We start from the raw sequence: 6,816 nt of genomic DNA, 5'->3' as shown, positions 1-6,816 counted from the left end.
CCTGTTTAGGAAGCTACCATTGTAAGAGTACAAAATTGGACAGTAATAAAAAAATACTTGACAGTACAACTACACATTACCTTTCTCTGACACTCTCTGAAGCCTAAACATTGGCATTAACTGCTGATCTGAAAAACAGCTTGGCTCCTGCCTTTTATTTCTTACAGCATTGACAATATGGTAATGGCTCCTTTATCAGGACTGTGGTTTTTCAGATACGTAAAAAAAAAAAATCATACCACATGATCAGTGAAGAAATTACACAAAGAAATATTTTGGTCTGGAAGGCAAAATAAATGTGAAAACTATTACTATTAGTACCTTAATTTTTATCTATTTTAAAAATTACTATTTTAAATTCATTTGGTTTTCTAGCCCTAACTAAAGAGGAGAAGCCTAACAATAAGCACATGTGATCGCTGACAGAGAAGAAACCAAAAAGTCATTAAATAAAGATGAAAACTCAAAACCTCCGTATTTGAGTCTAAAGTGCAAGTGCATTATCACTGCATTAAACCGACATTCACTGGTAAGCCGAACCAGAAGAGCCTGGATGCTGGGCTCCAGAATCATTAACAGCTGCATTCGGACTCCTCAAATGTACAAAGCCTTACTCAAAGACCTCCTGGAGTCAGCAAGTTGGGAATCTCAAGGAACACAAGCCACTATCTTTCTGCCTTGGCTTAAGGTAGATGTATGTGGAATACATTTTAGGTGAAGATAAAAGTTGTGGTGTTTAAGGGAACGTTTCAGATGCCAGGGAAAAAAAAATTAAGTGGGCTCCACTCCCAGCATGGAGCCCAATATGGGGTTTGAACTCATGACCCTGAGGTCAAGACCTGAGTTGAGATCAAGAGTTGGTTGCTTAACCAACCAACTAAGCCACCCAAGCACCCCAGAAAATTCATTTCTGTACAATACTTTGTTAATCATGCTCTGAGTAAATGTCTCAGAATCCATTAAAAAATAGATACTGTAGCTGCTGAAGTCAGAAGGAGGGCTTGCAAGATTTTGACAAATGAACCATACAATCCTATCTCTATTGGATGACATATTAGATGAATGAGAAACACTGTCAACCAAAAACTTCATATCTGGCAAAACTGCTCAAGAAAGAAGGAGAAATTAAGACATCCTCAATAAATAGAAGTTAAGGGAGTTTATCACTGGTAGACAAGTAAAAGTGCCCTTCAGAAAAAGCTAAAGGGAGCCCTTCAGGCTGAAATGAAAGAATGTTAAACCATAATTTGAAATCCTATCAAGAAATTAAGAACAAGGGTAATGAAAACTACACAGGTAAATATAAAAGCCAGTATTAATGTATTCTTGGTTGGTAATTCTTCTTTTCCTGTATGATTTAAAAGGCAAATGAATAAAGCAAAAGTTATAAATCAATGTTAATTGGAACAATGAATAAAGATGTAATCTGTGACAATAGCAATATTAAGAAAGGGGGAAAGCAGGGCGCATAGCAGCAGTGTGTGGATGCTATTAACACTAAATTGGGATTACTCAAACAAGGTGCTTATAAATTTAAGATAGAAAATGTAATCCCCAAGGTAGCCATGAAGAACAAAAATACAGAAATACACAGAATACACAAAAAAACAACTATAAAATAAGGCAATGAAAGAGGAACTGAGGAACCAGAAATACACAACACACATCAAAAACAGACAGCTGCGTGGCAGCTCAATTCCTTATCAGCAACAACTTCAAATGTAAATGATCAAACTCTCCAATTAAACCCCAAAATAGATTTTAAAAATATGATCCATTTGTATGCTGTCCGTAGGAGACTTGCTTAGAAACAAAGACACAAAAGGGTGAAGATAAAAGGATGAAAAAAATTTCCCATGTAAATATTAATGGAGAGAGCTGGGCTGGCAAAACTGTTTTAAGAGATGAAAAGGACATTATATACGGATAAAAAGGTCAATCCATCAAGAAGCTGAAAAGTACAACAAAAATGCATCCAGTAAGAGAGCCCCAAAATACATGAGGCCAAAATTGGCACAATGGAAGGGAGAAAGACACAGTTCTACACTCAACAGTTTCAGACTTCAACACTCCATTTCAGTAACAGAGTAAGGAGGCAGAAGATCAACAAGGAAATAGAAGACTTGAAAAGTACTATAAACCAAACCACTCCACCCAATAAAAGCAGAATACACAATCTTCTCCAGTGAACACTGTATGTTCTCCAGGAAGGACAATAAATTAGGCCATAAGAAAAGTTTTAAAAAACTTAGAAAGACTGAACTTACACAAAGTATCCTTTCCCATTACAATGGAATAAAACATAATTCATAAGAGAGGGGTCACCGGAAAACTCACAAATATGTGGGAAATTAAACAGCCAACGGGTCAAAAAAGAAATCAAAGGAAAACTGGAAAATACCTAAACACAAATGAAAACAAAAATACAACATAACATGGAAGGCAGCAAAAACACTGCTCAGAGAGAAATTTATAGCTCTAAATGTTTATCTTAAAAAAAAAAAATCTTAATTCAATAATAAAACTCTACACCTTAAGGAACCACAAAAAGAATAGCAAACTAAACTCAAAGCTAGCACAAGGAAGGAAATAAATATTCAAGTGGAAATGAAATACAAACTAGGAAAACAACAAAGTTAATAAGTACAAAAGCTGACTCCTTGAAACAATCTAAAAAATTGCTGAAACTTTAGCCAGATGGACTGAGGAGGAAAAAAAAAAACTCCATTACTAAAATCATAAAATGGAGGAAGAGAAATTATTACATAATAATTACATAATAATAATAATAATAACAGGATACCATGAACCAACAAACGGAATAACCGAGATGAAACAAATTCTTAGAAACATACAAACTACCTAAATTGACTCAAAAAGAAACAGCTGTAACAAATAAGGAGCCTGAATCAGTAATCAAAAATCTCCCAACACAGAAAGGCCTAGGACCAGATGGCTTTACCCGTGAATTCCACCGAATTTAAAGAATTAACACCAATTATTTTTTAAAAACTTCCCAAAAAAACTGAAGAGGAGAGAATACTACTTACCTCATTTTATGAGGTCAGCATTACCCCAATACAAGATCCAAAAGCACTACAGACCAATAAATACCTCTACAAATGTATATGTAAATTTAACAAAAAATAATTAAACTGAATTTAGCATTATACTAGAAGGATCATACAACATGACCAACTAGGATTTATCTCTGGATCGCAAGGCTGGTTCAACATAAAAAAATCAATCAGGCTAGTATATCACAATAACAAAATGAAGGAAAAAACCTACATGATGTTATATAAACGAACCAGATATCCCCCATATATCGACCTCTATGTTGTTTACTCCTTCACAGCAGGCAGAGATGGTTAGCTGAAGCCCAACGATACCAAATCCAATTTTTACACATGCAATTGTTTTAAACATAGCTTAAACAAGCATATCTTTAGCCATCTAGAGCCTGCTTGGTTTGCATACCAGGCAAATCTACACCCAGCATCTGCTACCTGTAAATAAGATAAACCCCAGGACTGTGAGAGACCACACTGCCACTGCACTTCAGACTTCTCTAATCCGAGACTTCCTGTCTGGCTGCTACCACACTGCCCGCACCGCAAAGAGCTGCTCAAACACAGCTGCCCAAATGAAATGGGCTACTGCCACTTTACAGTCATGTTTTTCCCTCAACAGCCCCCAAATCCTAGAACTCATTACCCCTCACCATCACAATTGATGCACGCGCACACACACACACACACACAAAAGCATCTGACAAAATCTGCAGCCGTTCCTGATAAAAAGCAGTAACAGAGCATTCAATAGGCTACGAATAGAAGGGAACTTCTCCAGCGCTGTGAAGGGCATCAGTGAGAACCTGCAGTTAGCACCTCTCTCAATGGTGAAAGACTAAAGCCTTTCCCTGAGATCAGGAGCAGGACAAGGATGCCTGCTTCTGTTACTTCTGTTCAACATAATCCTGGAATTCTAGCCAGAGCAGTCAGTTATGCAAGGATAAGAAATAAAGGGAATCCAAATTTGGAAAAAGAAGCAGACCTATCTCTACATGCAGATGACGTGATCCTATTATGCAGAAAACTCTAAATAAATATATGTATGTAAATACACACACAAACTGTTAAAACTAATAAACACATTCAGGATATAAAGTCAACACCCAAGAACTGGTTGTATTTCTATACACTAGGCATGAACAATCCAAAAAGGAAACTAAGAGCACAATTCCATTTACAATAGCATCCAAAAGAATAAATACTTGGGAATAAATTTAACCAAAGATGTGAAAGACTTGCACAATGAAAAGTACAAAACATTGCTGGAAGAAATTAAAGACGGCATAAATAAATGGAAAGACAGCCTGTGTCGATGGATTAGATGACATGATACTAAGAAGATCTACAAATCCAATGAAATCTCCATGACAATTCCAATGCTTTTTTTTTTCTTTTACAGAAATGGAAAAAAAAAGTAAATGCACATGGAACTGAAGGAAACCACAAAACACCAAAGCAATTCTGAAAAAGAACAAAGTTGGAAGGGTGCCTGGATGCCTCAGATAGTTAGACGTCTGCCTTCAGCTCAGGTCATGATCTCAGGGTGCTGGGATTGAGCCCCACATTGAGCTCCCTGCTCAGTGGGGAGCCTGCTGCCCCCTCTCTCTCTCCCTGTTGCTCTGCCGACTTGTGATCTCTCTCCCTCTGTCAAGTAAATAAATAAAATCTTTTAAAAAATAATAAGAAGAAGAACTAAAATTATAGAAATCTTAGAGGAAAACCTAAGTGAAAATCTGCATAACCTTAGATTTGGCAGTAGTTTTGTTAATATAATACCAAAAGCATAGTAAACAAAATAAAAGAGAAATTAAACTTCATTAAATTAAAAATTTGTGTATCAAAGGACACTATCAAGAGTGAAAAGACAGTGGAAAGAATGGGAAAAGATATGTGCAAATCACATATCTGAGAGTATCCAGTGGTAAAGGACTCCAACAGCTCAACAACAAAAGATAAACAGCCCAATTTAAAAGTGGGCACAAGATCTGAATAGACATTTCTCCAAAGACCTACAAATGGCCAATAAGTATGGGATAAGATGCTAACATCACCAGTTATTACAGAAACACAAATCAACTAAAAGAGCTACCACTTCCCACCCACTAGAATGATTATAGTAACAAAGAAAGAATAAAAAGCCCTGGTAAGGATGCAGAGAAACTGGAACCTCATGCACTGGTCATGGGACTCTAAAATGGGCAGTTGCTGTAGAAAGTTGGCCAGTTCCTCAAAAAGTTAGCCACCAAATTAGCACATGAGCCAACAATTCCACTCCTAGGGACACACTCAAAGGAACCAAAAACAGGGCTCAGATATTTATACACTCCTGTTCACAGCAACATTATTCACAATAGTCGGAAGGTAGAAACAACCCAGGTGTCCATCCACTGACAAATGTGATATAGGTGGTATATGTTATGAAATATTACTCAGCCATAAAAAAGAACAAAGTTCTCATAAAAGAACCTTAAAAATATGCTAGGTAAAGTCCGACACAAAAGGACAAATACTGTAAGATTCCACTTATATGGATTGGTCTAGATAGGCAAAGTCAGACACAGAGTAGATTAAAGGTTATCAGGGGGCACCTGGGTGGTTCCATAGTTAAGCCTCTGCCTTCAGCTCAGGTTATGATCCCAGAGCCCTGGGATTGAGTCCCACATCAGGTTCTGTGCTCAGTGGGGATTCTGCTTCTCCCTCTGGCCCTCACCCCACTTGTGCTCATTCTCTCTTGCTCTCAAATAAATAAATAAAATCTTAAAAAAAAAAGAAAAAGATTTGAGGTTATCAGGAGCTGGCAGGAAGGATGAATATGGAGTTAATGCTTAACAGGTACAAAATTTGTTTGGGATGATGAAAAAATTGGAAATCAATGCCACCGAATTGTACAGTTAAAAATGGTTAAGATGGCTATCTCTCTCCATAAGCACACACTCACACACTTAATTCCTTAGAGCAGTTTAGATTTACAGGAAAATGGAACAGAAAGCACAAGCTCCCACGGACTCCCCGCCCATACCCGTATCCATACCTCGCACTGGTTTGTGTCATAATGACGCATTATTATTACCTTAAGTCCTTAGTTCATGTTATACTTATTTTACCAGAATAAAGACAAAAAACAAAACAACAAAAAAACAAACGGATGGGGGTATATCATGGGGACAGAGGAGCCAAGCTGAAGGAGCTCCCAATGGCCAATGTTGAAAAAACTGAAGCCCTAAAATAATACTGTGTAGGATTAGAATCTAAAGTGAAAGTCCACACTAATGGTTGAATAAATAAGAGGAGAAACAAATTTTCATTACAGAAGAATTCCAAATAATATATGCAGATATTCTCCCTTCCAGAGGTGGAGCTTAAATCCCTTGCATTCTAAAAACAGACTAACTCCCCAAAAAAAAAACCTCGGTCCTACTGAGGACAGGCTGAACTTCATGACTTGCTTCTAAAGCATGCATTACAGACAGGGAAAAACAGTAACCTCACAGCGGGAAAACCTGGTAGACACCATCGAGATTAACACCATCTGTTGTAAGTCGTGTTGATACTGTGTACCTCTGATGAGAATAGTACGTCATCCACATCGGTGGTATTTTCTTCCCAAAACCAAGAACTCTAGTCCAATATGAGAAATACATCAAAAAAACGCAAATCGAGGGACAATCTACAAAACAGCCGACCAGTCCTCCTCAAACCCATCTAGGTCATGAAAGACCAGAGAAGCCTGAGACATGGTCAC

Source organism: Enhydra lutris, unplaced genomic scaffold (genome assembly GCF_002288905.1).
Source record: "Enhydra lutris kenyoni isolate GAN:26980312 unplaced genomic scaffold, ASM228890v2 scaffoldscaffold15, whole genome shotgun sequence".
Taxonomy (NCBI): domain Eukaryota; kingdom Metazoa; phylum Chordata; class Mammalia; order Carnivora; family Mustelidae; genus Enhydra; species Enhydra lutris.
Note: the sequence above shows the minus strand (reverse complement) of the source record.